This window comes from Dipodomys merriami, unplaced genomic scaffold, assembly GCF_024711535.1.
Source record: "Dipodomys merriami isolate MVZ:Mamm:240054 unplaced genomic scaffold, mDipMer1.0.p SCAF_544, whole genome shotgun sequence".
NCBI classification, from domain to species: Eukaryota; Metazoa; Chordata; class Mammalia; order Rodentia; family Heteromyidae; genus Dipodomys; species Dipodomys merriami.
The window spans coordinates 51541-59832 of NW_027206118.1; the positions used below are offsets into that span (position 1 = coordinate 51541).

Sequence of the window (8292 nt, forward strand, 5' to 3'; positions counted from 1 at the left end):
TATGATTGCTCCATAATTATCCTAATTTATTTTGCTTTTATATTTTTGGTTTCATCATTTCATTTTCTGCTCTGCCATTTCACAAATCATTAATGTAGAAGGCATTATTTCATATTTTCTCATTCCTAGAATAAGCTGCACATGAAGACAGCCATAGTCCTCATTTTCAGTCTGTACCATTGAATACGGAGGAACATCTTTCCTCTGCTCTCCATCAAATCCCTACTCTCGTAAGAATAATTTAGAATAGTAAAAATGGAAAAAGAGAAAATAAAACATGGTGAAAAAAGATGCAGAAAATTCACCAGATATTTTTGAGCAGGTCAACCAACATGAACTATTAGGGAAATACATGGACACCTCATTTTCACTGGCACTCAAAGTCTCTGGTTAGGCAATTCTGATAAAGATGAGGAACAAGATGAAAATATGAGAAATGATATCAGTTGCAATAAAAAAATAGAGAAGGATCCAAGCAAATTTCTTCTTTGTGCTGCCGAAAATAATTGGCTTACTACAGTGCGGAGACTACTTTCCAAAATGGTCACTCATGTGAATACAAGGGATGACGATGAGTATACGCCTCTTCATCAGGAAGTCTACAGTGGACACTTAGACATTGTCCTTGAGTTGGTGGCTCAAGTGGCACATACAATAACTGTAGATGGATGGACATATCTGCACAGTGCTTATAAGTGGAATAATAACAGAGTGGCTTTTTTCTCACTTCATCATGATGCAGATTCCAAGGCCCATTCTAAAGGCCTCTTGACCCCCTTGAATCTTGCTGATGGAAATTAAGATAGCAAAAATTCATTTGATCCCCTACTGATGAAACATTACATAAAACCATGACTGAAGAACAATTTGGAAGAAACTGCGTTTGATATTGCTAAAAGGATAAGTATGTATCACTACCTCTTTGAAGTTGTGGAAGAATGCATAAATTTTTCCACTAAGTCCTAATGATTCAATTACTTTTTTTAAATTTCAAAAATGCCATTCCATCCTTTGTGTCCATACAAAATATTTTCAAAATACAAATAACAGCAATCACTTACTGTAAAAATTCATGGATTCTGTGGAATTCTTTCAAGTGAATTGCCTGCCTTTGATGTCAAAATGTATTCAAGTGTTTTTGTATACATCTATAATGATTTCTTCAGAGTTTGTGGCTTTTTAATCAGAAATAATTTTAACTTATCTATTGAAATTAATACAGAAACTAAAGATATTTCTCGTGCTTGTCTGAAAAAGTATATTTTAAAATATTCTATAGTCTATGTTTGTATAGTGTCCATAATCTATTTTATTGTCCCCCAGATATAATACTTTGAATTTTATGCTACTTTATAATATATAGCTTCATTAATGTTTCCTTTCAGGTTTCATTCCATATAGAAATAGTTTAAGATTCCTTTGTTTCCTAGGTCCTTATAGTATTATATTTCTTTGGGATAGAATGAAAATGTTGTCTAATTTCAAAAGTTTTATAGAGGATATGCTATGTAAAGGCCTTTCTTTTTTTTGGGGGGGGGCCCAGTTGTGGGACTGAACTCTGAGCTTGGGCGCTGTCCCTCAGCTCTTAAGCTCAAGGCTAGCTCTCTACCACTTGAGCCACAGTGCCAATTCCAGCTTTTTTCTTTTTGCTTATGTGGTGTTGAGGAATCGAACTCAAGGCCTCAGGCCTGCAGGGCAAGCACTCTAAGACTGATCCACCTTCCCAGCCCCATATAAAGGCCTATCTTTTTTCTATTTCTTTTTTTATTGTGAAAATACTGTACAGAGGGGTTACAATTACATGGGCAAGATAGTGAGTACATTTCATATCAAGCATTGTAGCCTCCTCCTTTGTTTACCCTTTCCATCCCTTCCTATCCTCCCTCTCCCACACCCAATCCTCCCCCCCAAGTTGTAAAGTTCGTTTTTGACATGACAACATGTACTTCTCATTGTTGCAACATGTCCACCTGTATCCTTATTTAAACGACTTGTTATTCCACTTCCCTTCCACAAATTATACCGACATCAAATACAGTGAAAGCAGGGTTATATTGTGGGGGAGGGACATACAAAGCAACAAAGAAATAATCTCATAATTGCATTAGAAACATATGCATGAAAGAAAAAAAAACATTTGGAAAAAATTATATTAAGTGAAGTAAGCCAGGCCCAAAGAAACGTAGGTCCCATGGTTTCCCTTATTGGCAATATCTAGTAGATGTATGAGTCAAGGGGAAACGGTCAGATAATGTGATGTCAGGAAAATGAACCCTTAGATATGTATTTTAATGTTTTTTTTCTTTCATGCATGTGTTTCTAACGCAGTTATAAGATTATCTTTTTGTTGCTTTGTATGTCCCTCCCCCAGAGTATAACCCCTGCTTTTACTATATTGGATGTCAGTATAACTTGTGGAGGAGATGGGGAAAAACCAATTGTTTAAGGATACAGGTGGACCTGTTTCAACAATGAGAAGCACAAGTTGTCATGTCCAAAACGAGATTTACAAAGTCGGTGCGGAGGGGGGGAGGGGGGGCAAAGGAGAAGGATTGGGATTGGGGGGAAGGGGAGGCTGGGAAGGGATGTGAAGGGTAAAAAAAGGAGGAGGCTGCAATGCTTGATAAGAAATGTACGCATTATCCTGCCCATGTAATTGTAACCCCTCTGTACAGTATGTTCACAAATAAAATAAAATTAAATTAAAAAAAAGAAAAAAAAAACATTTAAAATACATATCTTAGGGTTCATTTTCCTAACATCCCCTTATCTGACCTTTTCTGCTTGACTCATACATATACTAGATATTGCAAATAAGGGAAATTATAGGACCTATGTTTCTTTGGGCTTGGCTTACTTCACTTAATATAATTTTTCCAAGTCTTTCTGTTTCCTAACAAATCAAAGAAAGGTTGGACAAATGGGATTGCATGAAGTTGCAGAGCTTCAACATGGCAAAGGACATAGCTAGCAAGATCAATAGAATGTCAACGGATTGGGAGAAGACCTTCACTAGCCATACATCGGACAAGGGTCTCATATCTAAAATATACTTGGAACTCAAAAAATTAAATCCCCCAACAACAAATCCTCAAAGAAACAACTGCCCAAAAATTAAGTGGGCTAATAACTTAAAGAGAAAATTCTCTGAAGAAGAAAGAAGGATGGCCAATAGACCCATGAAGAAATGCTCAACCTCCCTAGCCATAAAAGAAATGCAAATCAAAACAAAATTGAGATACCACCTCACACCAGTTAGAATGGCAAAAATCAAGAACTCTAATAACAACAGATGCTGGAGGGGATGTGGACAGAAGGGAACCTTACTTCATTGTTGGCGGAAGTGTAAACTTGTTCAAACACTTTGGAAAGTAGTATGGAGGTTCCTCAAAGAGTCCACATAGAGCTCCCCTATGACCCAACAGTCCCACTTTTGGGCATTTACCCAAGTGTTTACAAACAAGACCACACTAAAGGTACCAGCACAACTATGTTTATTGCAGCATTATTTACCATATCTAAGATCTGGAACCAACCCAGATGCCCCTCAGTAGATGAATGGATCAAGAAAATGTGGTATATATACAGAATGGAATTCTATGCCTCCATCAGAAAGCATGACATTGCCCCATTTGTTAGGAAATATAAAGGCCTTTCTAAGGTGAAGATTTAATACACTGATGTTAAACTATTAATTATATAAATTACGTGTAATTTTACTTGTAATTTTGTAATCAATTTTTAATGTTTTTCATTTCTTGTATGTGAAGAATGAAAAATTTTGAATACTTCACAAATTTTCATAGCATCCTTATGCAAGTGCCCTGTTAATCTCTGTATTGTTGTAATTTGGTTATACATGCTGCTGAAGCATATAGTATCATCTAAACTAAATAGTTAATGTTGCAATCTTTATACAGGGTTATATTCTTGGGTGCCTATTTGTTACAAGGAAACCTTATTGTTTCTAACAGTGCTATTGATCTTATTTTCCTGAAATACTGTGAATAGTCGAAAAATTTTATTGTTCAGTCCATTGCTCACATTTGCAAGTTTTTGTCAATTCCTATTTTAAATATTTTCCATTTTGGATTTGATTGTACTTTCAAGTATTTATAGCTAGGTCTAAAGGTGATGGCTGTTTCAAGTAGTCATTTATCCAACTGAGATAGCTCTGTGGAGCCAATGGATTCAAAGTAAGCCTTGCTTAAGAGCTACTTCTAAACTTCTGCAGTTGAAATTTTCCCAAATGAGGTCTTACTTCCTAAATGAGATCCTAGGATCCCAGGACCCAGTTATCTGCATCATCAGATAACATGGGCAAGATTTCTCACCTAGGCCCATGCAACATGCCAACAGAAACTAATTGAAGACCCATATCAATTTCTCGTTTCCTATATTTCAGATCCCCAATTCCTTGAGATGCAGGAATTATCAGTAAGCAATTGTGAAATGCAAGGCAACTTAAAATGAATGAGGAGATCACAAAATCTGAGAGACAGTGCTGTAATTCAAACTTTCAGTTTACATATGACCAATCCATATGAGTGAACAAGATCACAAAATGTCATAAGATTATTTTTAATACTCCTCCTCTAATGAGTAATGAAATATTTCAGTCCAGCATAAGTGATCCAAAAAAGAGTTCCTGGAATGATCGATCCATAATTGCTCTATCAACTTTTGGAAAACTTGACTTAGAGGTGAAATGTAATTTAGAAAAACATTAAATGAGAAGATCCTTAGTGCTTCAAAACATTGATACTTCAGTTAAACTTGGTTCTGTGATATAAAAATGTCACTCTCAAACCAATGACAACGTACATTTAATCTCCTGAAAGTGTATTCCTTTTCAAATAAACATTTTAAAATCATATTCACCAAAATAACTTTTGACAAGTAGTTGATACTTAGTGCCATTACAAGTTTTTCAAGTGTAGGGAGCAAGTTACAATAGAGTTGATTTATTTACCCAGCACCAATGACAAACAGGTTCAACCATTCATTAAAGTGTAGAAAGAGTACCACCCACCATTTGTGTTGTTCAGTAGGTGCCTTCCAAAAATGTGTTCAATAGATCAGCCTCCCATATTTCAAACCCTAAGGTTAGCTAATGAAGTTAATTTCAACACAATAGTTGTTGGGTCTTCGTCCATCCCACGAAAGACAAAAGGGGTCTAAGGAAAGGTAAGTGTGGCTGGTAGCCCGTTCCCCAGCCTCCCTTAGCCCAGGAGAAAATCAGACGCAGCAGGGAGTCAAGTCAAGCAGTAAACTCGTTTATTAACACAGAGCAAGCCCTTTTTAAAGAAAAAAAAAAGAGCACGTGGCTTGGGAGGGGAGGAAGAGGAACCAATCACTGTAAAGGCCACACCCTATCATGCACCTAAACTTCCACGGTCTAGTTATGCACTGAAGGTAAAGTAAATTGGGCTCTGCCCACTCAACTCCCTCTCAAAACCATCTTTGCTGCCCATGTGCTCCACAAATAGTGACAATAGTCAGAAATAGTTGCCTTATCAAATGTTGTTTTATTTTTTCTCTATCTGTATAACATAGTAAGAAATATGACTTTATGTCTTGAATATGAATACTCATCAGAGATGTGAAAAACATAAAATCTGTCTTCTATTTCTATCATATTCCTCTATAATAGTAAATCTTAGTTTTCTTCTTTTTCCAAAACCTACAAGTAGTAGAAAATATTATCCCAGGTAAAATAAAATAATCACACACCATTGTACAAAGCCATTTATAAAAATTGATAATTAGGAATACATTCTATGCCATTTTAAACTTTCTTTTTTACTAAAGATCAATATTCCAAATAGATGAGAATACAATTATGTCTAGGTGCTTCGCATCTCCATTCTTGCAAATTGTTACTACAGATGAGTGAATTATGGAAATATAAGCTGACATCAGTTCAAGTATATGCAGGATTGAAACTCCTTTCAAAGTATTATCAGACATTTTAACAGAATGAGTATCAGAGAGGAAGTTGAAACCAGAGAGGAATAATAGTAAAGATGAAAAATTGAACAAAGGGTAAGTACAGCTAGAATACACATGTGATAAAGGAAGTGATATATCAGAAATAAATCTTGGAGAAGGGGTTAGTTGAGAATGATAGAAGGAGTCACTGTGATCCAGGAGTATTAGATAATTGGATGGATATATTTAATTGTAACACACTTGCACAACCTTATGAAATTCAGTTAATAAACACAACAAGAAATAAAAAAACACGCAAAAATCACAACCAAATAGCAATCTCTAGAGAGTATGAATATGACCTCTCAAAATTGTAAGGAGTTAATGAAGGGCATTCTTGGTAAAAGCAAATAAAGCTGTTCAAAGAGGGCAGTTTGGGGTATGGGAGAATTTTGAACTGGTTTAAATAGATTGTCTAAGGTTATAAATCACCTACATCAGCTGCAAATATTATCTTTCTTCTGCTAATTTTCTTTGGATGAACTGGATACTCCAGCCCTCAGTCACACTTGATAGCTTGAGAAGATAGAATGGATGAAACAAGATCAAGAAACCATTGCTCCACTGGAGAGAAAACAATCCTCTATGTTTTCTTTCATCTCTCTTCACTACGTTTTCTTCATACTTTTAAGTCGATTTTGAATTATATTTTTCCTTCTTTGTTCTGGCAAATTAATTACTCAAAGTAATTCACTAAATATTACTTGCCATTTTTTATCATGCTATTGAATTGGGCAAGCGAGTCCATTAAACTTCCCTCTTGCATTTGGTTGCCATGAAAGAACATCTATGTTAATGAGGAAAATCTAATGTAAACATTTCTCTCCAGAAAACCAGTCGAAGATTCTGTGATCACAAATATTTAGCTATACATTTTCCTTTTCTGTTACCTTGAATGTCTTCTTGTGTCTAAAGTGCCCAGAAAAATAAGTACTCCATCACTTTTTGGTTTAATCAATTCTAACCTCAAAGATATATATTCCTAACATGATGCTTAGACGAATTAAAAACTACACTGCTTTTATCTTCTCTCTTAAGACTCTCCTTAGATACCATATCAGGAACAGTGAAGTTATTCCTTGCAAAATTTTTTCAATAGATTATTTTTCTCTTGGGCTTGCATTTGCTCAACAAGATGTATGAAGGAGAACAGAATTAAATTACCCATACCTTGAAAGATAGTGTCTGGTACAAAAGGACAATGCTTCTATGTCCTACTTCTATGTCCTCCTCTTAGCTCTTGCTTGATTTCCAATTTATCACTGGTCCTTGGCTTTACGTCTAGTGACGGACTACACAGCCTCAGCCACTGCTACATCTTCATGGTTTCTCTTTTAAAACTCTCTTAAGTTGTCTCATTTGGATGTAGAATTTATTTTCCTGTCTTCATTCAATCAGTTCTTCAGTGTAGTGAGCCAAATAAGCTCTGTCACTTTAGGTAGCAAAAATATTAAGACAATCTATATCAAAAAGTTTGGGCCTCCCTCCACTGCTGAAGCCAACGTGCTTAGCTAGGACTTCTAAGAACAATTTTCTAACCTTTTCTATTTTTAATTCTTTTCTAATCCCAAAATTTTTTGTCTTATGTAATTTGTCTTCACTATCTCATGTTAATAAGGATATTATATTTTGTGAACCACTTAGAAATGTGAAATCATTGGTTTGATGTATCCAATCAGATTTTTTTTTCTGTGTTTCACTGCTTCACGTGCAAAGACATTGTGGAAAATGTTACAAAGAGAAAAGTGTAACCCAATACCTTCTTTCATTGGGGAGGGCAGTTTCTCCCTAAATATTTTGACCCAAATTTTCATTTTCAGAGAATTACTGTTTGATAATTAAAGGTTAATTCACAAATTTTGATATCTTATGTTTTTAAGAATTTTGTATTTAAATTCCACTACAACCTTGTTTCACACAGTGAGAGTATATTTCCAGGGTAAAGACAATTCTCAAGGGAACCTACAGGATTTACAGCAAGGTTTCTGAGGTTTGTTTGTTTAGTGTGAAAAAGAGACATCCTCAACCACATTGCTTCCTCTCTACTAAGTCTCCATGGACTTCTTTGCATGAAAGCCTATTTTCCCAGGCAATTTTAAATTTTCTTAATAGGCTATGTTGTTAAAAATTTTGAACAATTAAAATTTAAACTCTTTTGAAATTCCTTTATCAGAACCACGAATTCACCAATCCTAATTCCATCTTTAACATAAAAAAATTAACATCTTGTTTTCATTATATAGTGTCCATGCAACTATTATTTTCCAGTGACTTTGTTATGCATATATATGACCATATTTG

General features: G+C 35.1%; 2 pseudogenes; one reads left to right on the top strand and one right to left on the bottom strand.

Annotated features, from left to right (window-relative positions):
- Positions 1–255: 255 nt before the first annotated feature.
- LOC138811644 (ankyrin repeat domain-containing protein 49 pseudogene) lies at positions 256–966 on the top strand (annotated as a pseudogene).
- A 2808-nt stretch (positions 967–3774) lies between these two features.
- On the bottom strand, positions 3775–3874 carry LOC138811650 (U6 spliceosomal RNA; annotated as a pseudogene).
- Positions 3875–8292: the final 4418 nt, after the last annotated feature.